The sequence below is a fragment of the Phoca vitulina genome, unplaced genomic scaffold (genome assembly GCF_004348235.1).
Source record: "Phoca vitulina isolate PV1807 unplaced genomic scaffold, GSC_HSeal_1.0 scaffold43, whole genome shotgun sequence".
Classification (NCBI taxonomy): domain Eukaryota; kingdom Metazoa; phylum Chordata; class Mammalia; order Carnivora; family Phocidae; genus Phoca; species Phoca vitulina.
This window is the reverse complement of record NW_022589746.1, coordinates 5,264,031-5,291,597: the sequence shown is the minus strand read 5'-3', so window position 1 is coordinate 5,291,597 and position 27,567 is coordinate 5,264,031. Positions and strand designations below refer to the sequence as shown.

Genomic DNA, 27,567 nt, shown 5'->3' with positions numbered 1-27,567 from the left:
GTCTTGACCCCTGACCCTCTTCAGCACAAGTTTATCCCTTTGAAGATGCTGTGTCCTCAGGATCTCACTGACTTCTTTGGCTTGCTGCAGACATATTTGTAGCCTAAGCAACCCCATAGTGCTCAGTGGTCTTATTCATGGTCAGCTTGTGAGTTATCACAAAAAGCTTCCTCTGGTTTCCTTGGTTTCTGGAAAGACTTGGTGAACTCTGTGCAAAAGTAATTTGCTCATATCAGCATGTTGATATACATGTTCACACTTAGGGAACCAAAAACCCTAGTCATAATATGGTCACTCAACCTTCTGGGTTTCCAAACCCAAAGAAGGCCCTGAGTCTCAGGAATACACAGAAGGAAACAATGGAAGGAACAAATATACAAACAAATAAATAAAGGAGAATATTCTAAGATTCTAGAAAGCCTGTTTCTTCTACCTATTGATACATATCCATGTAAATCCTTTCTCTTCTTGCCTGATCCAACCTCACCTCCAGCAACAGAGAGATGGTAGATGGATAAACAGATCCAAGGGAAATAATTGTACAGTATCACTCTCCTTAAAGTAGCTCACCACAGTGTGAAGGACAGCCTAGCTTCACCACACACAGAATGGCCTGGAGTTTGTACCATCTCTGTTGATAAAATCACCAACTATCACCTGGTATAAATCACGGGATACATCAGTCCCTTGGCAAATGTTTCCAAGTGTAATTTATATACAGTGTCATTAGTGTGGCATCAGGCTTGCTGATGTTTTTAAACCAATCCAGCCTTGGTCACCTTGAAGAATGCTTATTTTATTTTCTGCTCTTGGGCTGCAGGGCCCATCCTGACCCTTCCTGTCCAGTCCCACAGGCTTTCAGCTGCCTGCTCCGTCTGGTTGGGGCCAGGGTACCACTCACCATCCTGGTTTGGTGGGGCTCAGCTGACCCTTTGCTCCCTCTTGCTTCCATGCTGTCTTCTAGCCTCAGACAGGGGCTCCCCTGAGAATCAGCCTTATGCGGTTTGCACATGGCAGGGCCTGGAAATCTTGACAAAGCGCTTTCTAGGAATCCACCGTGAGGGAAGGCAAAAATAACAACAATAAATGATGCCTTCGAGTCAGCCATTCACCTCTGCTGATACCGCCTCTGTGTCCGCCGCCACATGTTAATAGTGTCACCTAGAATCCCTGATGGGGCCACGTAAGCTTCTGTAGTGTTCCTTCCCCCACAACAGCGCTGATGAGCACTCTTCCTTTATAGCCCATCTGTCCTGTTCCGTGGGGCCGAGCCTGTTTCTTTCAGAACTGCCCTGAGCAGAGTGGACTTTATTCTCATTACTATGTCCATGAAAGTTTCCAAATCCTAGATTTCCCTCTGGTCTTTGCTGCAAGCCACAGCATTTGCTGTTTGGTGATGCACTGCTTTACCAGCCTGCCTTCCAGTCAGACCTCAGTGCTCTGGATTTTTAAAATCTCTGGATTCGTTTGTCTTAGAAAACCTCCACCTACCCCGCCCCACAACCCTCCCAAGGCCCCCAGGGCTCAGCCCACCAGAGGAGTGTCTGCAAAGGTGAATAGGCTATTTCTCAGGCCCGGGCCTCCCTCTTCCACCAGCCCTGTTCTTGCTTAGCTAGACTCTCAAGGCTGGTTGTGCCATTCTCTCTCTGTGGCCTTGCCCTGAACAGCCATGGCCATGGACGCACACCAGAGACTCGCTTGCAAGTGGTGGTGGCAAAGTCTTACTCTTCATGAGGCCTGTCACTTTGGCGAGCTGAGGAGCACCGGCCAAACCAAACTTAGACCTCATCTGCAGCCTCCAGTCAAAACCACAGCTCCGTTCCAGAGTATAATTTCATTATTTAGCTTCTGGGCTTTCTCTAGCTCTAGAGTCGATCTGGAAGCATAGAGAAAGGAGTGGGGCTGCCTCATGCCTCTCTGGAATGCAACTTACTTCTCACATGGTTTCTCAGCCTCTGGGTTCAAAGGTCCACAAAGCATTCTTCCTCTCATTTTATTAATTGTGCATCATGCGGTATTTGGTCACCTAGCATGGGGCCTGGCCCCTGGTCACCCCCACTGGGAACCTACTACCCTGGGAGAGGCAGACACACCCAAGAGCAGAGTGTGAGCAGAGCGCAGCGGGCCCCTGAGGAGGAGGGCAAGAACTTCTTCACAAAGGTGGTGACATTCGATGTGGGTCTTAAAGCAGGACTCAGAGTTTAACAATGCGAAGTCAATGGTGGTCCTGTTAGAAGGAGGGTAGGAGGGCTCGAGGCTCCGAGGGTCTGACACACATCGGCATGGTGTGGAGGTCAGTGCGTCCAGCTCTCTTATGCTGGGCCTAGCCAGTTGTGAGGATATCTGAGGCCATCAGTAAGTCCCCATGGACACTTAGACATTGTCCCAGGGATGACCAAGAGTCCCTGAAGGTGTTTAACAGAGCAGAGTGTGATGTATGGATCAGAGAGGCCAAGACTGGGACAGGGAGACAAGTCGTGATGGTCCTGGCCAGAGGGAGGGCTGACTTTGCAGCTGTGGGGACACAGAGGAAGGTGACATTTCTGAAACAGGGTCCACCAAATCTAGGCACCAGTTGAGTATAGGGAGATAAAATGAGGAAAGCATTCGGACTCACACTGAGATTTTGAACTTGAGAGACCAGAATCAAGAGGCCAGGCAAGACAAGGATGGGAGTGGAGCAGTGATGGGGCGGAAGCCAGACTCTGGTGGCTTCTGGAATGGGAGGAAGGGGAGGCTGCAGGTATAGATGAGTCCTTCATGAAGTTTAGTGATGAGGAGAAGGGACAGAGACTCTGAGCGCTAAAGCGTTTTTCTAAAATAGAGGAAAGAGCATATTTATAAGGAGAGGGGAAGATGCAGTGGAGAAGGGGAGGTTATAGTGTGTGGTAGAGCTACCATTTATCAAGTGGATGCTAGAAATGGGCCCTGCACCACACACTGAACACGCATATGGCCCGTCAGCTTCACATCAACCCAGTGAGGTGGGTGTAATCAGGCCCGTTTTCCAAATGAAGACATGACCAACCAGTGGATTCCACCAGGGGTGGGACGGGCTGAGCAATGGGAGCAAGAGAGAATGGTGTGGTGGGGAGGTCCCTGAGAACTGAGGAATGTCTATCTTTTAGATTTGGGACTCGGAGCAGTTCTGGCTGGTGACAAAGACCAGACCCAAGGACCTGGGGCTCGGCGGTTTGTTCCCATGAGCATTAGAGTTACCTAACATGAGCCAGCTGTGAAGGCCCTCTGCAGGGGTGGCTGAAGTGAACTGATGCAGAGGCTTCTCACATCATATCCACAAGTGTGTGGTTCCCGCAGAGCACAGTGTGTGTGCAAGAAATACCCCCATGTGCCCATTGCCTTCGCTTTTCACCACTGTGGCTGGTAGAGCCTGTTTTGATTTCTGAAGCATTTATGAACTTCAGATAGCTACAGCCCACATTTTGCCTCAAAGATTTCTTCTCTGTTTTCTCCTAGTTACCAAGTTGAACCTTAAGATGATATTTAATTTATCTGTGGTAATGAGGGATGGGGACAGCCCTGCATAATTAAAATCTGAAGATAAGCCAAAGCTCGTTTTAGCCAAAATGCATACATCCTTCCCCACCACGTCTCTCTGCCCATGTTGCTAACAAATAACAACCCGACTAATCTGAGTTTTGCCAATTCTTTGTGTGGTGTGTCTGCCCTTGTGTAATTGGTTGTGACTGAGGGTTTCAGTCAGTCCAAGGCACCAGAACCCACTTGCTGGGTCCTTCAACATGTGGGCAGCTTGTGCTGGGGCGACCATCTTAACAGACCACAGTAAATCCCTTGCACCTCCTGCTCACATAGCTTTCTGCTGACGCTGAACAAACACACCCTCAGTCTACAACCGACTTCTGGTGAACTTACTGAATGAATAAACACATGAATGAATAAGTTTCTAAGCCATCTAGAAATTTCTGGACAATTCCTCCAGTGTGAAAGACAACCACTGTAAAGATTTCGGGGAAGATGTGGGAGCCCACGACTCTCAAGCTTCTTTCCATTTATGATTTGATAATCAAAGACCCAAACATAGTCCAATATGTGAGATGGAATTTTCCTGGAATTACATATAAAATGATACACCTAGGCTTTTCCTTTTAACACCCTCCCAAGTACACAAGTGTAGAATGGGAATAATATGACATAGAATCACAGAGTGAATGCACGCTATCATACAATCAATTCAGTTTATCTCTAAGGAAAATTAAGCTCAATGAGGATCAAAGACTTGCCTAAAGTCTTAGTTAAAGATTGTTCAGAACCAAACTTCACTCAAAGAATCTTACACTTATTTATTTATTTTTGAGAGAGGTGGACAGGGCAAGAGGGAGAGAGAATCTTAAGCAGGCTCCATGCCCAGCACAGAGCCCAATGTGGGGCTCAATCCCACGACTCTGAGATCATGACCTGAGCCGGAATCAGGATTCAGATACTTAACCAACTGAGCCACCCAAGAGTCCCCAAAGAATCTCAAATTTAAAAGAAGGTTTATTATAGACAAGCTTCATGGAAACTAGTTGAAAGAGGGTTAGCGGGAACTTGTGGAAACTGGGAAGACATTGGTTAATTTCTCTGACTCTACTGCCATGGGGGCTTCTGGACTCCTCCCTCTGCTTCCAGAGCCTCCTTTAAGTCCTCTGAAGACTGGCATCTCTGCTCTCCCCTGACCAGCCCCAAAGGCAGGGTTTCTTCCATGTCCCCATGACCTTCCAGCTAGGCTCCTCTGACTGACTGACGGGTAAGGGTCTCCTTGGCCCAGCTTGGATCAGAAGCCCATCTCTGGCCCATGGTCCTGGTAGGGAGTGAGGTATCCCCTGGGGAGCTGACAAAGGCTGATTCTCTATGAGTGGGGTAGGGTTGGGAGGACAGGAGTGTCCACACCAGTGCCCCCAGGAAGGCTCAGGCAGGTCAGAACCTGGCTGGCTGACTCCAGACCAACATTCGGTTGATCGATGACTGGAAGGGTTGGAAACTCAGACACAACTGCCATAGGAAGTTTGGAGTGCTCCGAAGGTGAGCGCCATCACAAGCAAGAAGGAGGGGATTGCCTCGCTCCATCCCTCCCTGCTCAGGGATCATCCAAAAGTGCAGGACTGACACGTTTTAAGAATAACCCAAAGACAACTCAGAGCCCAGCCAGAAAAAAGTAACAGTGATTGGTCAAGGGATTCAAAATTATGTCACAGAAGAAATGACTGGAAGGACTTGGTACTTGTAGCCTGGAAGAAGGAAGATTTAAAAGAGAGGCAATTCTTTTGTCCAAATATTGAAAGGGCTGGCTTCAATTTCTAAAGCATTCTGTTTATGTATGTTTGCAGAGGTCCAGAACTAGCACTGATGGGTAAAAATTAAAAAGAGGTAGGCTTTGGCTTAAAATTAGGGCCAACATTCTTCCGCATAGACTTTTCTAGAAATAGGCTGTCCTGTCATGTTCAAGAAGAGATGGGATGATTGCTTGTAAGAAAAGCTGTAGAAAGCTCTTAATATGAATTAAGAGACGTCTAAAGTTTATTCCAGTTCTGGAATTCTGTGATCCTGCAGCAGGTACATCTGGTTGGCTGGATTGATTGCTATCAGAGGGGCTAAGGTCACTATGTGGGGTCAGCTGGATCGGAGGTATCAGCGGTCACAGCCCTGGGGAACAGCAGGTTGCCCTGATCTCCCTTTGGATCACTTCTATTCTGGGCCTTCTCAGGTCTGTTGGAGACAAGCCTCCTTCAGCTGAGATGCTCTGAGTCATTCATGCCTCCCGGCCACCTGCAGGGGCACCATCTGCTGGAGTGGCCAGGGGGGCTGCTGTTTGCCCAGCGGGTGCCCAAGATGCGAAATCGCCATCAAGAGGAGTGCTTCGGACATAGCTCATCGAGTTGTAGAGACCAGGAGCCTGTTCGAAGCAGCTCTGATTTGAGAAAGAATAAGGGAAAAGTGTAGAGGTATGCATTTCAAGGATATCAACAGGTTTCGCAGAAACCCAAGAAAAGCTGAGCACCAGGACACGGGAAGGGCAGAGCTGAAAGCCAGCGGGACCTTTGCAGCAAGAGTCCCCCACTTTTAAGCTAGCACAACGCCAACGTTCATATGACAAAGTGGCTCTACTCCTCGGGGCTGCTTTCTCTTTCCCCGGTGTCTCTTCACTCCAAATCCTTGGAAGACCTCTGATTGCTGACCAGTCGATAAATCGGCTGGGTGAATCTCCTATCCATCACCGGACGAATACACTGTAGCCTACCGGGCTAGTTATCCAGGGGCTGTCACAGAGCAGGCTAAGCGGGGGGCTTGGGAAAACGGATCCAGTCACCCAGCGCAGAGATGACCAGGCTCCTGAGCAAGCCGACGCAGCCTGCACTCAACCAGTCCACGCTAATGTGAGTTTATAGTTTGTAGTTTTCACTTGTCTCCTCTTCCTCCATGGTGCCGTTCTTGGCGTATCTACAATCTACAAAGTAATATTGCTCCCGATTGATTCAGCAATCCCCAAATACTAGATCAGTGGGCCTGCGAGGCCAGGTGCCTATATACCATTCCAAAGAGTCTAGGCGAGGAGACTGAATAGCCAGCCTTGATTACTCCTTCTAATTAACTCATCCATTAGTACATTTAACAGATAACCATCAAGTGTTTAATTATCAGCATAGCTCTCTGCTAGAAACAAGCAGGTATAATCTAGGGTTTGTATCCTCAGGCAGCTTGCACTCTATCTGGGAAACCAAGACATATACCCTTAAGCAAATACATAAAATTTCAGGTAATTCCTGTGATTTCAGAACTAGGTGGGTTTAGCCAGCCTTGTGCAGAAACAAACCAGGTCCAACTAATCCAGCACAGCATGCCAGCTAAACGCAATTCTGTGTCTTCATTCAGCATTCACAGAATTACTGTCTCTCTGCAGCACTTAACTATCGAAACTTTGAAGTCTTCAGCAATTTATTACACCGAGTCCAATTAATCAACACGTAGAATAAAGATGGAGCCCCAGAAAAGATAATGTACAATCTGGGTAACAGGTGCCGAGCAAGGACAACCTCTTCCCATGTTCTCCACACTGCCTGCTCTTTCTAAGGAATGATCTTCCCACCCTTGCCATCTAGAACAGGACTCAGTGTAAGATTGTTTAAGATAGTCATTGGCCACAGGACATGGAAGCTTCAGGACTGAACTTAGCACAGACCCTCAGAACTGTGGGGAAAAAGTAGCTCTTAGGTGGAATATTTCTAACTGAAAAGGTTATAGATATATTTATGTTGTTTCCATTGGGTTCTTTATTTGTATTTTTAGAAATAGGATTGCGAAGGGCACTTGTCCTGCTCCCTTGGAACAAAACTCCTGGTGTCCCCACTCCTGCTGCCCATCCCTCCCTCCCCTGGCCTTGGCTGGCCAGCTCAAGCACCATGCGTGGACTCTGACTTTTACAAATGTTACTCACTAAGTAGCATCCTCCTCCCCTGCCTTCAGCTCATAGTCAATCAACAAGCCCTCGTTGAGGCCTGCTCTGGGTAGGGCTGAGTGCCTTGAGATATCCAAAAACAATAGCAGCCCTGCCCTCCAGGAGCTTGAGGGGGAGAAATATGACACAGAACATCTCTAATGCAAGGCAAACTCATGCTGGAATTGGGATTGTTATTATATGGAACATATTAACTTAAGGGAGAATTGGATATCTTTCAAAGAAGAAAAATGTAGGAGATCTAGATAAAAAATGTGGGTAGTGGATCTGAAGATACAATACTAGAAGAAACCTAAATCTGTATTAACAGTCACACGAGAAATAAAAGGAATAACAACGAAGACAATAACGAGATCCCTTTTTGCATCCATCAGATCAGGAAAAACTACTGAAACTGAATAATGCCAATTGTGGTTGAAGGTTGAAGAAATAGGAACTTTCTTTTTTTTATGATTTTATTTTTAAGCAATCTCTATACCCAACGTGGGGCTCGAACTCACAGCCCTGAGATCAAGAGTCTTGCGCTCCACTGACTGAGCCAGCCAGGTGTCCCAAGAAATAGGAACTTTCATGAAATGGGTGCAGGCACTCCAGAGGGCAATCTGGCAGCATTTAGTGAGTCCCATAACTGGACAAATAACCCAGATAAATTCTGATTATAATGGAATATGTTCAAGGATATTTGTCCCAGTATTATTTGCGGTAGTGATAACTGGAGGCAACATATGTTTCTAGCACAAGGAGGCTTCATATGGGCATTTGATGCAGCAATCAGAATAATAACATGGATGTACACTCAGCGTAGCTGGATCTTAATAAGATAGTACTGATTAACGACAGTAAGAAGCAGATTGAGATATACAGCGTGGTGTCATTTACATAAATTCAAAACACGTTTACAAAATGACCGTGTCCCCAGCAGCTACAAAAGTGCCCAATACAGGGTAGGCCCCCAATAAGTTGTTGTTTTGTTGTCATTATTAAATATATATACTAAATAACCCTCTACATTTTTCAGTGATACAAACAAACAAGAGCTCTAACGATATTTATGTAAATTAAGGGTACATGAGCATAAACACAAAAAATCACGTATTTTTAGGGCAGACACAAATCTGAAAACTTATTTAAGGGCATGATTCTTCTGGTTGTAGTCATTTGATATTAGAATGGAAATCCCTGGAGTGAAGCAAAATTAATTCATAAATCTCTGTTGTACCCAAGGTCACATACCCTCCTGAACACTCACCCTCTATGTTCTGGTTTTATATTCACCAAACAACACTCTGAAGTCTGAGAGTTTCTTGGATACCTGGTTGACAGAAAAGGCAGAGGGCTTTCCCAAAAGCACCTACATGAATATTCCATTTACTAGAAAATATCTGAGCAGCTCTGAGCAACATAAATTCATATATTGGCGTCAGTCTTTGGTGATTTGAGTTCTGAAGATCAGTATCCCAAAGCTTAGATGTCTCCTGGGTCCTCTAGCTCCCTAAAGCAATGGTTAAATATAGATTTAGGTTCAATTTTGTTTGCTTGTTTGGAAACAATACTTCATAGGTGGTTCTGTATCCTTCCTAGTGCTCCACCTCGGGGAAACATCCTGTCTGGTCGAAGCACGGAGAGTGAAATAATGTGATGTTTGGGATTTGATGTAAAATATTTCAGCAAAGATAAAATGCAAATTAAAAAAAGAAAGGAAATATAAATGTAATGCTGCAAAATCTTGATTGAATCTGTTGAATCTTGTTGGTAGTATATGGGGGACTCATAGTATCCTACGTGTGTGTGTGTAAAATTTTTAGAGAGAGAGACAGGGAAAGAGGGGGGTCCTGTTGCCTAATAAGACGGGCAACCTCCCATCTCTGATTCGTCCTTTCCTATCCAGGCACTTACAACATCAGCTCATGCTCACTGTTTGGCTATTCACATTCACCTTCATTTTTTAACCCGAGATTTCTCTTACTCTCTTGGAATTCAGATGATGGATTTAAAAGGATGTTATAGGTTTTCAGCACTGCTAAGTGTTTTGTAGTAGGAGAGAGCTCAGGTAATGTAATCTGCCTTATTTTTGGAAATGGAGGATGTTAGCTGTGCTTTCAAAAGAGTTTTAGTTGTTTTTTTTTAATACACAGGGAGGCGGTCTATACAGTGGCTATCTTCTTATCAAATATCATAAGTACATGTGTTCTTTTTAAGTTTATTTTTTTGCTTATGTCATCTCTACACCTAACGTGGGTACCAATGAGATTCAACAAATTCAATCAACATGGGGCTCGAACTCACAACCCCAAGATGAAGAGCTGCATGCTTTACCGACTGAGCCAGGCAGGTGCCCCCAAATACATGTTATAAATGCATGATGGTAACCCCTGTCCTCACTCTTAGAAAAAAAATCAAAGTATATTTCCTACCTTAATCATCTCTATATAAACAGGCTAACACCGTGATTTTTTTTTTTTTTTTGGCATTACCCAGTATTTAATTTTACCTCAAGAGCGGTGAGTACACAGCACTTAGCCAAGTAAGGATGACTGCATCATCTTAAACTGCACTGAGTCTAAGAGGTTACAAAGTATTGTCTCATTTTATCCTCACAATGACCTTACAACACAGCAGGTATTGCCATCCTGTATTTACAGATGAAAGACTGAAGCCCAGGGAGGCGAGGGAATACAGCAAGACGCACACACTAAATGCCAGGGCCAGGATTGGAGTCCTCAGGGTTCCACCACCCCACAGCGTTTGTCCTCCAAAATGCCAGGCTGTCTTCTCATAGTGAATACTGGTGTATCCGTTTGCAAAGTCTAAAGCAGCTAAGCCATAAAAGAAAAAGAAAGGATACCAATAACTTCAAAATCCAAAGGAGGAGTGGACCTTTCTGTTTTAGACCAAAATAATAAAAATAAAAGTCAGAATGGGTGGTGGAAAAGAACAAATCACCTTCTCCAGGTTTAGGGCAACTGTTAGATATCTATACCCTCCTCCATGCATTTAGGAAAATATACTGCACACTGCACGCATAGTCTTCAGACAGATGTGATCGCTCTTAATGGGCGCTTCTCTGCAGCTGGCTGGCCGGTCTTTGGCTGCTCTGCCATTTTCATCCAAACATTTAAATCTGGGGCTGGGTAGATATTCATGGCTGGGTCAAAAAGACAGCTTTGGTATGAACTATTTATACTTAATTGGCCTCTGTGTTTGTCTGTGTAGTTTTGCCAAGCATTTTAATAGTTTTCATTGAGTATTCTTTATTCTTTTCTGGGAAAAAAGTGATTCAGGGTGAGAATGGGAGGAGCACAGCGCGTGATATGTCTCTGCCTTCCCTGAAGACTTTGGACACTCTTCCCATAGTAGATGCAGAAGGAAACATTGACCTCTGACTTGCAAATAATTGGGGGTATTTTTCTGGTAGCTCACTACTGTTATTCTTTGCCTTTTAGACTGTGATTTAAATTCCAGTTCAGTCCTTGTTTAGTGGACTAATGAAAGTATTGGATTGGAGGGAAATTGTTAATTCCTGGTAGACAACAGGGTGACACAGATGCAATGTAACTTCATTTGTAAACTGATTTTTAAATAGCTCATTTATTTGAATAATTCTTGTCCAATACCTTAAAAGATCTTTACTTTTATCATTAGAAAGTAAAATAGAAACTATTCCCAAAAAAGAAAGTACAGAAAAATATAAAAAAAATAATAAAACCACCCACAATTCTACCTTCTACCACACCAAATAAAAAGTTTATTAAGTGTATTCCCTTCTAGTTTTCTCTATGTGTTTTTATTTTTCCTCAAAATTTTGGTTTATTATATATATAAATATAACAAAATGTATATAAAAATAAATGTTATGTTTATAAAATAAATACAAAATTATAAATAATTTTTAGAACTTGCTTTTTATTTGTACGATATAACAGACATTTCCCTGTTATTGCCATTCTTGCAAAACATAAATTTAAAAAATATTCGTGTTATTACAAAGTATAGATGTGTCATAATTTCCTGGACAAGTCTCTGATTGTTTACTTCTTTCATTTATTTTTGTATATTAATAAAGTCATGATGTACATTTTACACTTATACCTTTGTCAACGGGTTGGATTGCATCTTTACCATAATTTCCTAGAAGAGAAATCCCTGAAGCAGGATAGGCACAGTTTTTTTTTTTAAGATTTTATTTATTTATTTGACAGAGAGAGACACAGTGAGAGAGGGAACACAAGCAGGGGAAGTGCAGGCCTCTCGCCGAGCAGGGAGCCCGATGCGGGGCTCAATCCCAGGACCCTGGGATCATGAACTGGGCCAAAGGCAGATGCTTAATGACTGAGCCACCCAGGCACCCCAAGATAGGCACAATTTTAAGGGTCTCATTATGTATTTAAAATTTTTTTTTCCCAGAAACAAGTGATCAAGTTCCACTTCCACAGGTTGTGGACGAGATGGCTTAGTCCCCCAGGCCCTCCCATTCCTTGGTTGAATCCTTGCCTCTGCCATAGGAGAAGAGGATTCCTGAACTCTGTGGGCTCCAGGTCATGTGGCCTCTCACCTGATGTCCGCCCCTTTCCTAGCAGGATGGAAGTGGGTCAACACCCTACCTGTGTCTTCCATACCTTCATCCACAGGAGCATGGCGGAACTGGAGAATTCCTAAGTGCTCTGGAAAGATCCTCCCCAATCTACCCAGTCAACAAACACTCCCTCAGCAGCCATCCCCACTGACCACAGGACCACTCTCACCCTAATCTCAGTTTCAGGACACGAGAGGGGGCATGCCCGACTCCTTGCCTCATCCAGCTCTACCTCTCATTTTACAGGGATGTTCCTCTCCATTGCTGCCTGATTGTTGTTTTATGTGCCGAGAAGGCAGCTACTAAAGCCCCCACGCTGAGTCCCCCTCTGGCGAAGCTTGGAAAGAACCATAGAAAGACAAGGAATTGCTTTCAAGGGCTTCCCTCTTGCTTCTGTCCAGCAGGCTTTCCCACACCCCTCACCAGGCTCATGCACCTACTCCAGGTAAAAGGTCCGGGTAAGAAGCCTTGCATTCTGCTGAGGAGCATGATGCTGAGACAAACAAACAAACAAAAAACCCACAGAACTTTATTTCCTTCCAAGATGAGAAGTTCAAGGTGGAGTAAGAAGGGGGAGAGCCGAAAGGGGGGAGAACGCGTAAGTACAATAATCAATGTGGGATGGTGTCGTTCTTACATGGGACTCTTTCAAGGCTGCTATCCAAACTGCAGGAAGAGAAGGGGGGTGCTTCCGATCCCGTAGATCTTTCTCTGGCACTCTTGTTTATAGCAAGTAGGTGTGTTATAGAAGGGCCTCGCTCAATACCAGCCTCTGTTAGGAATCGGCTTTCTGGGATCCTTTAATTAAAGTATCAAGACACAGGGTTAAGAGAAAGACTTAGCAGATATGTGGACGGCGCCCAGCACTGCTGGTGGTCTGCTTGGAACAAGTGGAGGCACAGGAGGGTCCTGTCCTAGCTCGTGCGGGGGGTCTGGCTCCAACGTCTGCTTGAGGGCTTGGGTGACAGTGTCAGGGGAGCAGGAGAGCCTGGGTGGGAGCTCTGGGCTGAGCTCTTGGAGACTGAGCCCCCCTGCCTTCCAGAAGTGTCTGTATGTGGATGCCTGTGGAAATGTCCTGGATGCCCCGGTAGCACCAGGGGGCTGCCCTGGGCTCAATCATGCAGCGCACCTGCCAAGGGGGTGCACCAGTTATTCAGCCCACGTGTTCTCAGCCTTGCTGACCCCAGATTCACTCTGTGTGCTTTTATTTGTCTGAGTCTGTTAGGCATGGGTTTCCATCATCAGGGGTCCTATAACTTGAATCATAGCCATGATCCTGGAACTAAAAAATCTAAGATATCTTTTTTTAAAAAGATTTATTTATTTATTTGGGGGGGAGGGAGGGGGAGGGAGAGAGAGAGAATCTCAAGCAGATGTGCGCTGAGCGTGGAGCTCATCAAGGGACTCAATCCCACCACCCTGAGATCATGACCTGAGCCGAAACCAAGTGTTGGCCATTTAACCGACTGAGCCACCCAGGCACCTCAGCCCCAAGATAGCTGTTTAAAGAGAAATATATATCTATATTTATATATTCTTTTAACATAACTTACATTTAAGCATGAATATGAACCTACCTCCTATTTACAGGTTGCCTGGTGGTGGAGAACCTACCACACCCATATTTGGGGACCACCGCACTCAGACGCATGTTGTTCTTATCAGCCCAGGCTCTGATGGTCTGTGGATACTAATGAGTCGCCTAAATAGCAATGATCCAGATTTCACAGGCTCTGACCAACCCCCACACCAACACACAGAATACAGGATTTTCACGACCTGTACCGCCCTCCAAGAATATCTGTGGGCCCTGAGAGGCATCTCGCAGGTGCTCCTAACAACCTTGCTACTGTTCTGGCTTCCCAACCAATTCCACTGAGGGTCAGGGTCCGTGCCCCCCATCCCCCAAGAGAACATCCAGGTCCTCCTTGAGTGCCCTGACCCCCACGTTAGTGGAGGTAATAGCCCTCGCCTGCTTTATGACGTCTCCTCCCTCGAAGCAGAACACTCTCCTCGGACCCCATGAGTCAACTACTACAGCCCAGCCGGAAGACCCTCTCGCCAAGGGACTAAACAGGAAGTGACAATGCTGAGCTAGACACAATTCCTGTGACAAATACCACAGTAGCCTCCCCGTTTCAGCTTCTCCCCCAGCTACCTGCGCCTTCCTCCTCCTTCAGCTGAAACCCCACACCGAACGATGCTCCTCGAAGCCATGCACGAGTCTGCCAGTCAGGTTTGGATCCTAGCTCAAATCCAGATCAGGACCCAGGTGACATTCTTTACCTTCAGGCTAGTCAGAACATTTGAAAGGGAAGGACAGAAACAATTAGATCCTAAGTGATATTGAGGAATAGCAATACTCTTTTGTAGCATCTTCTTTCCTTGAATTTTGGGACAGCTCCTCCTTCAGAGATAAGCATTCAGCGACTATCACTGGGCTAGTCCTTTAGTTCTGTAATTATGGGCATGTTGATGAATCCAGAATATTGCACTGAGACTCCGTGTGAAAATTATCAACAAAGAGGAGTCCATGCTGTTCTTCCAGTGATCTAGGGTCAGATGAGATCTTATTAAATTTAATCAGCCAGATGTTCAATGAAAATTTTTTTTTAATTCTGAAAGAGTTCTGTGAGGCATCTGATTGGCCCATGCCCTTGGCAAGAGGAAGGGCCCTCTCCAGGCATGGCCCCCGGTGTTTCCTGGAAAGAACGTGACCTCTGGACTCTAATCTTGGTGCTCCCCTTATTCTCGCTGAGTACTCCCGGGTAATTCACTTCACTTCTCTGAGTTTCTGTTTTCTCACCTAGAAACTGACCTTGCTGGATTGTTGTTAAGAATTGGAGATTTAATAGGCACCCAGTAAATGGTAGCTCTTGGGACTGTTATTTCGTCTGGGAATATTTTTTAAAGAGGAACTAGATGAACCATATGCTTATCAACATCTCCACATCTGTCTTTGAAATATGACTCTCTCTTATTGTCACACACATATATGTCTGCACACACATACATGCACACAGCCACACACGCGTGTGGGTAAGAGACTGCCAGGGTCTGAGTCCTGGTACCACACCCTTTTCTCTTGTGACCTCGGTCACTTCATTCATGAGTCTCTCTCGCTCATCTGTTAAATGAGGACTGTTGTAGTTGATAAGAGGATTAATGAGTTAATATATTTAAACCATTAGAACAATGGCCGGCACAGAACAATGCCTAGCACATAAAAGAGCACACAGGTTAACTATTATTATTATTATTATTATTACTACTACTACTACTACCTATTATTCATTATGCCCCTGGTAGGGGAGGCCGGGTGGGGAGACTCTGACGCTGAGAAACTTGAATTTCACTTCTCTTTCCACTGCTGTCCTCTGCTCTGTAACCTCTTGTACACCTCTTTCTTTCATTTATGTATCTACTTTTCTTTCCAGAACAGCAAGTACCAGGTGGTGTGTTGAGCACCTACAACCTAGTTACCTCTTCTAGCTACTAAACAAACCATTTCCCAAAGAGATTATACGCAAGCAGCAGAGAAATAGGCTCTTTGCTTCAGGTGGCCCTACGGAGAGAGAGGACCCCTCTCTCCTGGAGCCCTATCTATCAGTAAAGTTAGCAAAGGAAGGGGGCCACTGCCTGGAGGATGAACATCACCTCGGTCGACTCTGACTGCCTTGGCAGAGTGTCCCCCGTGAGGAGACGGAGGAAGCCTGCTTGACCAATGAAGACCAGCCGTCACCCGCAGCCAGGGTGGCTCTGACTGACCTTCAGTCCACCCAGCCTGTCAGCAATCCATTAGCAGTCCCATAAGTGACCCTGGTCCTAGTGCACCTCCACTTAACAGGGCTCTTGGGAGGATACATGGAGCAAGAACAATGGCGGCCCAGGCCTACTGGAATGGTGAGCACCGTCATGGCAGCCAGGCAGCATGGATGTTAAGTAACAAGTGGTGCAGGGAATGAGCCCTATGGGCAGGCAGGAGAAAACGCTGGGGCCAAGGAAGGGGCATTGTGGGGACAGAGAGGAAGAAAGGAAAGACTGCCGGACTAGGCCCCCTCGCACCTTCTACTCGTCCGTGGGAGACCAGTCAAAGAAAGCAGGAAGGGAAGTGCGTTTCCTTTGACTTCTCTAAAGCAAGCGTTCTTCAAAAAAGAGAATAGTGAGCCTAGTTAGGGTAGATAAACTATCTGATGTCCATCCAGAAAGGTGTCTATTAATGGATGGAAAATGCAAAGATGACTCAATGGGACTGATTAATATTCATGAAGAGCTGAACTAGGCAGAGTGAAAAAGGCTTATATGTTTGGACAAGAAGGGAAAAGGGGAAAATGGATTTGCTTGGGTGAGGTTTCAGTTTGATCCCCGAGTAAGCGTAGAGAGCAGGAATGTAGGGTAGAAAAATAAAATCTGTATCTAGAAGTTATTAGCATTATGCACAAAAGTGCTGTTGGTTCCTACTTTTTGTGTGCCATTCTGTCTTAAAGATAACTTTGATTTTGTAGAGGCAGTTGTGGTGGAAAAGGTGCTCTGAAGGGTAAGCATGTCTCTTACAAGAAGAATCCGAGCTATTAAAACTACAGTTAAGAAATGTAAAGAGGTACTGATTTTACTCCTTCAGATGAAAAGAAATTTATAAGCAGGAGAGAAATTGTGGATAGAGGCAAGTTCTGACTATAGCAATTCAGAGACAGGAACTCTAATTACACGGGAGCAAGAGGAGACTGCTTCGGGAAATTTCTGAAAGGTTAAATAGGACAGCTGAGGGTCAGAATCATACCGTGATGAGAATCAATGCAGAAGACATGTTTGCAAGGAGCTAACTTGCGTCATCTCCAAAGGAAGGACAAAGACAGAGAAGGAAAACTGAAGCCCCAAATAAATAACAGAACTCAGACCATAAAAGATGCTGAGTATCACGCACAAATACTCAGAAGGTGTGGCAAGATAAGTTAGAAGCCAAAACTCAGTTACCATTATCATGAAAAGGAACAACAGAACTCTTAGTAAAAATAAATGACTTAGCATGTGACCCATACTGCTTTTCGTAGGTACTGTAGGGAAAGGGCTGATAATCACCCCCTATCAGGGGTTTTCAGCCCACTGAAGTGAGCCCTACAAGTAGGAGACATAGAAACGATTATTGACCATTGTTATCTTTCAAGGAGTAGAAGCAAACTGACCTTACACATTGGAGTTCGTTGGCACTCACCAACACCGATTACAAAATATAGGGAGGAATTCTCCTAAGGACATTAAGCAATATTTGCGAATGTGTGCAGGTAAGTGTTGACTATCTGATCATTCTGGACTGGGAAAGGGTTCTCAGCAACAGTGTGATCTCTTTTTCAAAGCTGAAAACATGAATATTATGAAAACATGTCATGTCATGAAAACATGAACCAGCTAATAGCAGGGAGACATGGCGGGTAGGACCAGCAGATCTTGCAACTCTTAGGAGAAGAAACAGAAATCAATCTAACAACAAATATTTGGTGAGCACTACGCTGTGCTAAGCACCATAAGAAATAATCCCTCCAATGGCTGATAAAGCCTTTCAAAAGCATGTCTTCAATTAATTTGCCCATTTTTGTGAGGTGGATATTGTAAGCCCTCTATGTTAATGAGAAAAAATGAGATTCGAAGAGGGAAGAGGTTAATTGAATTAGAGATCTCCTGATTTCTAGTTTTCTATCCTTCCTGTGTACTTTCTAGGTTTAAATTCTGGCTCTACTTCTTAGCCGAGTTACTCAAAGAACCCTTGCATTCTCAGTTGTTAAGATGCAAATACCTACCACGTAAAGTTATTGTAAGGATTCAGTGTGTAAAAATGCTAGACATGGTGCCTGGCACATAGTAGGTCCTCAGCTAATGTTGGTTTCTCTCCCTTTCCTTTACTGAGGCCCAGCTGTCTACCATGGATAGCACCACCCAGTAGGAATAGCACAGAATGATGCCCCAAAGTGGAAGGAGGTGACCAGCCAACCAATGCTCTGGGGTTGGACATGTGAGTCTTCTTAGGCTGGAGGGGCGCTGTGTGAGGCCTGGGAGGCATCTGTTAGCCAGTTTGCTAAGCAGTGAGCTCATGTTGAAGACTGGAGGAGGGGCCAGGAGGTAGTTGAGGCTCTCTCGTGCGGGGATCTTCCATGCTCAAGGGTTTCAACTTGCTCTTACAAGTGAAGGGGAGCAAGAAGTTCTGTCAACTTGGAGGCTCATCTATTAAGATAAATCTGGTGCAAGCGTGTAGAATGGATTGTCAGGGAAGAGGTGGAGAAACAGGGAAATTTTATATTTTATACACACACACACACACACACACACACAAAGGCTTTTTCATTACAAAATATATATAATCCATTTAATCCCATTTTAAATGGCCAGAACATTAATTTTACTCTTGCAATCGATTCTAGAGGTTTAAAACTGCTGTGTTTTTGCTTTTGTGACATATTATGGTCATATCTAGAATTCATTTGATGTTAAATCAAGACTAAAACTCTCAATTACGTTGTTGTTCCTATGGTAAAATATAATCTACTTTCAGGCCATTCACTTTGCCATAAACTCTCCAGGAATGAAACTTGATAAAAAGCAGAGACTCACTGCATACGACAATAATTAAATCTATACTTGACAAATAAAAGAGCATGACTGCAGGAACAGGTAATTTGGGAGAAAGAAAAACAGATTTAAATACGTCAGCAAATCATACTAAAGTTTGATACCCATGATCTATTTTGAGATATGGGATCATTACATGTATTTGAGAAAATCCCAAGTCCAGTAAGTACCCAAATTAGGGAATGAATTATATTTTCAGAATATAGTCTAGAAGGCCAAGATCAAGGTGTCAGGTTGTTGATTTCTCCCAGAGCCTCGCTCCTTGGCTTGTAGGTGGCTGCCCTTCTCCCCTTGTGCTCACGTGGCCTTTCCTCCTTGGGGTCTCTCCCTCCTTCGCTAAGAACACCAGGCATATAGGATTAGGACCCACCTTTATGACCTCATTTAACCATAAATTACCTCCTTAGAGACCCCATCTCCAAACACTGTCACATTCTGAGTTACCGGGGTCAGGACAGTGGCATATGAATGATGTCGGGTGAAGAGGAGACACAATTCAGTTCATAACAGGCCTTGGAAGGAGTTAGGGCTGTAGCTAGGTTATCCACCCAGGTGGAGATACAACCACTGCATCTGGGTTCTGCTTGCGGGGCTCATGTGGGGCCGCGGCCACAGTCCAGGTTGGAGGGCACTCAGGAGCCTGAAACCCAGCACTGAGCTCCTGCAGGTGTGAACAGCATTCCTCTGAATCCTGGTTGCTTGCTTGGAGATATTTTTAAGTGGTCCCAGTTTTTGGAAAGGGAATGGAGCGTTCCCTGCACCCCACTCCCTGTTGCCGGAAAAGCACGTGATGGAAAAACCCGCCTGGGCTAAGGACAGAGTGAGGGTGAGCGGGCTCTCGGGGCTCCGAGTTGATTTATGTTGTGGTCGGTGGCTGTAGTGATTGGGCTTCTCCTTGGTGATTGGTATGATCTGTAGGTTGGCGTTGTTAAGGAGAGGTTTTTGTGATGACTTCAGAAAATTGCTGTAAATAAGATGGTATTTAGCTGTTTTTAATTTTATACAGCTCATTATATCATGGTCAAATGAAAACCTTGAAATTCGGGGCAGGAAGTGTGTGGCAAGTGGGGGTGGGTGGACTTGAGGCAGGGCGGCTACCCCCAGTGAAAGTCATTCAAGGGTCTCAGAGAAGGGAGGTGCGCAGAGGGGGATCTTTTGAAATCAACACTGGTGACTTCCTCTTTCTGATAAAGTTCTCTCCTCCAGAAACTCCGTCCTGCGAGTCGATAGGGACAGGAACAGAGGCGTTGGGGGATGGGAAATGGACTCTATGACACTCGGGGGACAGACCGACGTGCGGTGGCGGCAGAGTTCTGATTAGATCAGGCTGGTGGAACACGCTGTCCTCGCTCTGCGGCCCTTGCCCTGGATGTCAGATGGAGCCCAAAGCCTTGACGTATCTACAGGCAGGCTGCCCCGCTTAGGCAGCGCTCTGAGAGCTCTCTGCGTAGTTCAGGAAAAGGCAGGGAGCCTCTCTGAGTCGCTCCAAACCTGGCCCAAAAAAGCAGTCACCCAACACTGAACTGCAAAAAATGTAGAATTCTTGGTACATAATCCAAAAAAAGAGTTTTGAACTTCATGCCTATCTCTGCAGTAGAATCCCACTGGGATTCTGTTGTGCATTGGAAAGGGGTGACCTTAAGAGTGCGTTAACAGACAAATGGGAGTATTGGGGTAGCGGTTAAGAGAATGGGCTTTCGGGTAAGGTGCCCTGGGTTTACCTCCAAGCTCTGACACATTCTGGTCGTGTGACCTTGGACAATGATTTTTGCCTGTCTCCTGGTAGTGTCCTGAGACACTCACAAAAGAGCTTGGGAGAGTGACCGGCACGTGGGACAAAGCGAGCTAGTGTCATGATTATTGGACAAAGGCTCCTTTGGATATTTCGAGGGGCTAAGGGAGAGAGAAGAGGGAGAAGGTGGAGGAGAGAGAGCGGGGCTGTGTGTACCTACCTAGTCAAGGTACCCAGCAGGGAAAGGGCAAGCTTGCCCTTGGGAAACATCACTGTAAACACTATATGATATTAAAACTCTCTTTCTGAGTGTAGACCAGGGCTTAGTTGACAGACCACACATTTATTTCCTCTCCAAGTAGAATATGTTACATTTCCCTTTCTCTGACACTCTAGGATCTTGAAAAATCCAGGAAACACCTTTACATGCCTTGGCCCAGACTCGCCTTCCTGTCCTTTTCATCTTGACAACTATCCCCGGTCTGGAGTAATGAGCCTCCCGGTCGCAGCCCCTTTGAGTGAGAACTGCCTTCACCAGAAATCTCCCCTCTGCCCAGCAGGTACCTTAAAACTTCGGGGAGTTTAGACCTTAGAGCAATCCTCTGGTGTATGTCTTAACAAAGCTCCTTGCAGCTTGGAAAGAGATGTTCGGTCATGAGTCTGGAAAAGATGTGAAATGAAGGGAGGCAGTGAGTTGGCAACTAGAAATTTTTAGAAAAAGAAAGGAAGAAAAGAAAGGATAGGAGGGAGGGTAGAGGTGGGGGAGAGAGAGAGAAAGAAAAGAAAAGAAACATTTTCAAAATTTGCTGCTAAGAAAGGGAAAACCAGTGAAGCGACCTTTGCGTGTAAATATATATAAAAATATGAACCTTCGCAATAACCAGGATAAATTTAACATGCAGAAACATACACACACTAGGATGATAAATGCAGTGGGATACAAAATTGTAAACACGGTATGATTACAACAATGTGAAAACCAAATAAAAACCGAAAATGAATTGACAGAAGAATTTCCAAAGTGTGAGCAGTGGTGGTGGTCTTTGGGAAGCCAGGGGGAAGTTTCTTCTTCCTATAGAACAAAAGGAATTAATAGATTTATTTCAAAGAGATAACTAGCGGCAGTAAGATTGACCCTTTCAGCTGAGATTCCATGGAGCTTTCATCCAGGCGGGCGGCCCATGACCTCAACAGCCATGGAGGGGCCTGGCCCTTCTGCTCATCCTGCTTGCCTCTTCTCAGTTCCAGCTTCTAACTCCTTGAGAGCTGCGGGTAGCCTGGGAATATTTCTACCCCCGCACTTAGCATATGTGACTGAACGTATCTGTTTCTTATCCCTCATGTCCCCCAAACTAGAAAGTGTCTAAGGGAAAAGACCAGGTCTTAGCCATGGTTGAGCCCCCCAGTTCCTACCACAGTCCCTGGCACACGATAAGATCTCAATAAATACTGACCCCCCGCTTAACAAAACTTTTCCACAGCTCCCCTCTGAATGCAGCCCAAACCCCTCACGTGACTTTCAGGAACATCCAAAGGCTGATGTGAACCCACTTTTGCTGCTCTATTTCCCACTGTCCCCCACCCCAGGACCCCCAGCCCCGCTCTGCTGAATAGTCACTCTCTCCCAAGCACACCTTGTCCATAGTCCCTCCACTCTTTTTCTAAGCCCAGAGCTCCCTCCCATCTCTGGTTTGCTCATTGAATTCTGCTTCCCTTTCAAGTCCCAGCCGCAGCTTTGCCTCCTCTTACAGTCTGCCCACCACCACGCTCACTCAATGTGTACAACCATCCTTCCCTGCTTCCAGAACTTCTCATGTGCTCCTCTCACTTCCCTAATTTGACTTCCTCAAGCCCCCAGCCATGGTCGGCAGGCGCTCCCCAACAGGGTCGTGTACACAGGAACCTCTCAGTGAGAGTTGGCTGCCGCGGGTCACTGGCTGGTGGGGACGTCACCGGGCTGGGTGTGTCTGTTTCGGCTCCTGAGTTGTGGATCCATTTCTCACGAAGTCCGTGCCTTGAGGGAGGGCCCTGGAACCTAAAAGGGAGAGGTTAGGTCACTCCAGCCCTCGCCCCCTCCTGGCTGCCCTTCCTCTGCTTCCTTATCTCCTGCCACAGGACACGGGGTGGACAGCAGAGAGGCCCTGCCGACAGCTGGCCGAGCCCCCAGGCCAGGCCTCAGTAGACGAAGGACCCCACATCCTGCGGCCAGCATCCAAGTCAGTCCTCAGAGCCACCCAGCACTGCAGGCTCTGCTGGATCTGTAGGCAAACTGTTAACGTGCAGGGGAAAGCACTAGGAAAGAGAAAACCATCTTTGTTTTCCTTTTACTTGTCAACTTCCCATGGCTCCCGTCTGAAGGCTCTCCAAGCCTGGCATTGGAGAACTTTCCGGTTTGGGATCCGTATCTGTCTTCCATTCATCAGATACTATCCAAAGCCACCCAGCCTGCCCCTTTCCCTCATTTAGAAAGAACCAGAAGAACTTTCACACACTAAATACATAAATGAATTAATTAATCCAATTGAGATTGTTGTGCTTTTTCTCTTCCGTGTTCTCTGGGCTCACTGATAGAAGATGTCGGCGTCCAGGAGTGGCTTTACCTCGTCCTGTCTTGCATCCCAGGGGCTTGGGCTGGAGCCAATCCCCAAGAATGTAGAGCATCTCCTCAGCCTGCAAGAACGCAGGGTGACATCACCCACTCACCCCTGCTTCTTGTCTCTCCTCCCTCCACGGATGTGACCTCAACGGTGGCACTTCGGGCCTTGAAGAAAGGACCTGCCACAGGGGGGAAGGGGTTGGCTGAGGGCTGCTCAGTAAGGCTTTTTTTTTTTTTTCTTTTTTTCTTTTCTGAGTGAATTGAGGGGAGGGAGGCGTGCATGGCTCAGGACACAAGGAAGCACTGGTGTGAATATGGGGATAAGACCTCTAGCGACTCTGGACTCTGGGCGGTGTGGAAGGCAGTGGGTTCTCAGTTCTGGTTCTCCAACCTGGGCCTGCAATTGTCCCCATTGTATGCAGATCAGGGCGGGCTCCTCACCCGCCATCCGTGTGCCCTTCAGGTGTTCAAAACTGGGGCATGGCCTCTGCTTAACTAGAAAGAGGCCTGGGCTGGTGACTCACTCTAAGTCACCTGAGAATCTGCAAGTCTTCAGCTCTGGCCCAGATGGCCTGTCTCCCATGTACAGAACCTTCCCTGTGTCTGTCAGGACAGCCTCCCAGCCAAGGGACCTGACAGAGCAAACCTGAGTTTTAAAAACTGGACAGTGGTGAAGATGAGCCTCTTGGGACAGGGTCTTCCTCACTGGCTTCTCTCACTCCCAACCACCAACTTTTTTTTCCCCAAAGATTTATTAACTTGAGAAAGAGAGAGAGAGCAGGGGGAGAGGGGCAGAAGGAGAGAGAGAATCTTAAGCAGACTCCCCGCTGAGTCAGGAGCCTGACTTCAGGACCCTGAGATCATGACCTGAGCCAAAATCAAGAGTTGGGCGCTCAACCGACTGAGCCACCAAGGCTTCCTCGTCCGCAACCACCAACTTTTACTGTCTTGAAATGTCGAGGCTCTTTGTGACCTCCCAGGAGCAGCTTGTCCTTGGAGCTGCTGCATTTGGGGCTGAGCAACAGCCAATCAATCAGCCTAGAAGGATCAGCTACCTAATCTCTACCTAATCTTACCTCCCTGCCCCGGAGACAGGGTCTCTGCGTGTGTATACGGAAGGAAAGCACATACTTAGTTATTCATCATTGAAACCGATAAGAGCCAAATCACACCAGGATGTGAGGAGATGCACTTCCTGGGATTTCATTCATCAGAGACACCTAATCTTTGGACAGCACCAACCTTCCGAAGCTAACTCTCCTCTCTATATTCCCCAGGATCTCCAGTATTGTATCTGAGTTCCTGGAGAAAGGAGAAAGGTTTTCAACTTGGAGTTAATCTACCTGGTTCAGGTTGCTGCAGCCCATCCATTTTTAATGGGAAAGAAGTCCTGATGAATGTCCGGGAGCCCCGTGTGCCACCCAAATCCTGGTATAAAGATGGCCGCCATTTTGTCAAGTGCCAACAGTGTGCAGCGCGCAAGAGAGATCACACGGACTGCCCGTCCAACAGGCTGACAATCACAGTGCTGTATGTGTCCCTGAGAACATCTCCAACTCAGTTTATATTTTAAAAGAAAATAAACACACCCAGACAACCATCTCCTGTGCTTCTCCCCATTCCCCTCCCTCTGATAACGGAACAAACCCTTTACGATGTTGATGGCTGACTGGGGGCAAAGGCCACAGACCCTAACTCCACACTAAGGGGCTGGGCTCACCCTTGAGACCGTGTCAGCTGGAGATGTAGGTGTATCTGGACCTCTCTTCACTTCTCAGGGAGGTCTGTAACTGGATCCAGCTTCATCCTGGATCCCGAATGGTTCTAGCTAGATTAGACCCAATCTGAAGACAATTTGAGCCTCTTGCTCAACAGTCTTTGGGAATCCTGCATTTTTCCACTGGGAAGTGGGAGCTGCAGAAACCTGCCTAGCCCTGGGACTGTGCCCAGAGCCCGGCCTCCTGCAGGTTTGCTGGGCCCCTCCCAGCCCCGGTCTAACCCCAAGTGAGCTGGCATTGGCTGGTTGGTCTGGTCTCTCCCAGGATCCCTGTTTGCCTTGGCCTTTGTCAAGGAGGCAGGGAGCTCGAGGAGCCAGGGGGTTAAGCAACAGCTTCCCAAGGGCGAATTCCTGCCCAGCGCCTGGTATCTGGTTCCCGAGCCAAGCATGGGTAGCTCTGTTTCTGCTGATTCCTGATCTTGCTGCACACTGCATGCTGGCTCTCTATTCTGGTCTGATTGTGCCCTCCCAGAAGAAGGAGTTCAGTCGAGGGGCCCGATGGGCACAGCCCAGATGTAGATCTTATATGGGAATGCTCCCACCAACTGAATTCTCAGAACTTCATAAGGCCCCTCAGAGCCGATCTGGAGTTCTGTTAGCCCTTCCTCCAGGCCCCACTTAATCGACATGGCCAGGTGTTCTTTTAGATACCTCAAATACGCAAGTGCTTGATATCAGGGTGGTTTAAATGTCAGAGAGGCAGGGCACGGCATAGTGTGTGAGGCTGGGACTTACAATGAGCAGATAAGAGCCTTCTTTGTCAGGATGACAGCTTTGCCCAGCGTCACCTACCATTTCTCAGGTCACCACGTGTTACCAGGTTGCATCTGATTATTTTTGCACATAGGTTCGAAATGTATGAGAGACGATCTGAATTTCTCAGCCCTCCTCTTGGACAAAGCTAATAGCACAGACTGCAGCGAGCTGATGTTCTTCTATGTCCATGAGCTGGGAGGTGATAAGCTAAGGAAAGCCTGCTCCTATCCCCATTTGTACATGAGATTCTAGAATCTGCCGGGGACCAACCTGTTTAAACCTGTCGCGGCATAATTATGAACGCCTCCTTTTGCTCTCAAAAGGGACAGCTGTACGGTGGATTATATAGTCATCCGATGTATAGAGGACATCGCATTCATTCTGGCCGTGTTCTTTCCAGATGTGCAGAGAGCCCGGTGAGGCTGGGGAGGCCAAGGGTGAGAAAGGGAAGTGACTCGTCCCTGCTCAGGCGGTGAGTCAGGAGCAGAGCAATTAATGAGAATGCAAGAGCTTTGACTAAGGAGCTACTCACCCCGACCCCGCCCGGCTAAAGGAATAGAACGGACAAAAGCTGGTTGAAACAGCACACCAGCGCCAAGATGTGAGTAAAGCGGTGGGGAGAAGACTAGCAACCGAGAATAACTGGAAGACAAAGGGAATCCCTCAAAATACGTTGGTTGAGAAGAGAGTGTCCTTGAGCCCATGAACGGGCTTTAGGAGACTCACAAAGGGGCGGGTGCGAAATAATATTGTACAACGAGCTGACCCATCCTAGTGGGAGCTCAGGAGCTGCCGGACAATGGGTGCATTGACGAGTTAGTTACAAGTGACCGCAGGGAGGAGGGAAGCGTGAAGGAGTCATTGCAGACAATCTGGGCAGACTGCAGGGAGGAAGCAGTAAGCTCCCCGCGGCTGGCAGATGGCCCAGGGCCATCCCGGCAGTGTGTGCTCCGAAGGACCCCGGGCCACCTCCAACCCTACCCCAGTGTTGCTTAGTGAGGTGAGTGTTGAGCTGGCTTCTGGAAGAAGAAGTATGACCAGGAGAAAGGGGCAGGACACTGCCTGGCTGGAGCCCAGTGCAAATGAGGAATGTGTGGGGACAGTGGGCAGACAGGCCTGCCTGGAGCAGAAGGGCTGGTGTGGGGGGAATCCACAGAGATGGAAGAAAAGAAACAAAGAATGTCTGCCCAGCATCCTCATTTTTTTTTTTTTTTTTTTTGGTTTTATGGGAAAATGGTGAAACTCTTTCTTGCAAGCGGCGATTATAGAGGGTGGGAGTAGGAGGGTGGGAGTAGGAGGGAAACCACAGTGATTTTCTTTTCTTTTTTCTTTTTTTGGACTGAAAAAATGTTTTCCCCAAACTAAACAAAGTGAGATTGAGAAATTCAACATGGTACCTTAGGGACCTGGTAGTTCATTGCTACCCGGAGGCCCCCCTTCCCACAGGCGCCTACTTCAGGCTCTAATGGCTGGCTGGGGAGGAGAAGGGGCCACTTCAACTTTTCACGATCCCAACGGTGATGGTTCTCTTTTTGCAAAGTAGTTTTTGTCCCCTCCTATGAGGGCACTGGAATCCTTTGCAGTAACCATCTGTGCGCCCCGCCCCCTCACCTGCCCAGTGGCCAGACTCCTCCTCCTCCTCCAGCTGGGAGCCTGGGACTTAGGTGGGCCTCCCTATTTCATGCCCTTGGGGCGGGTGCTGGCTGCTGAGTTACCTAAAAGGTGATTTCCCTCAAGATGGGGATTAGCATCATTAAAGAAACAAAGGCATCCCTTAATTACAAGCCTAAACCCTCGCCTTCAAAGAGAGCTGGAGGAAAAAAGTGGTGCTGGGGCCTGGGTGGTCTTGCTGGTACCACTTCTTCGGTGATTTGATTCACCGAAACCATTCATTTTAGGACTGCCTTTTTTTTTTTTTTTAACAGAAAGGTAGGACCATTCAACCTTCTTTAGCAAATTGCAGTGATTTTTAAGTAAATAAAAAAGTCAGTAGCCCCAGCCACGGTGTCCCATGTCAGACGCAGTGTGTCTGGTGACA

At 46.6% G+C, this 27,567-nt stretch overlaps 1 long non-coding RNA gene across 1 annotated transcript; it reads right to left on the bottom strand.

Moving 5' to 3' along the window:
* Nucleotides 1-21,423: 21,423 nt before the first annotated feature.
* On the bottom strand, nucleotides 21,424-24,931 carry LOC116648371. The gene is made up of 3 exons (XR_004302515.1): nucleotides 24,717-24,931; nucleotides 22,304-22,435; nucleotides 21,424-21,472 (listed from the first exon to the last, which is right to left on the bottom strand). It is a non-coding gene; the product is annotated as an uncharacterized LOC116648371 (long non-coding RNA).
* Nucleotides 24,932-27,567: the final 2,636 nt, after the last annotated feature.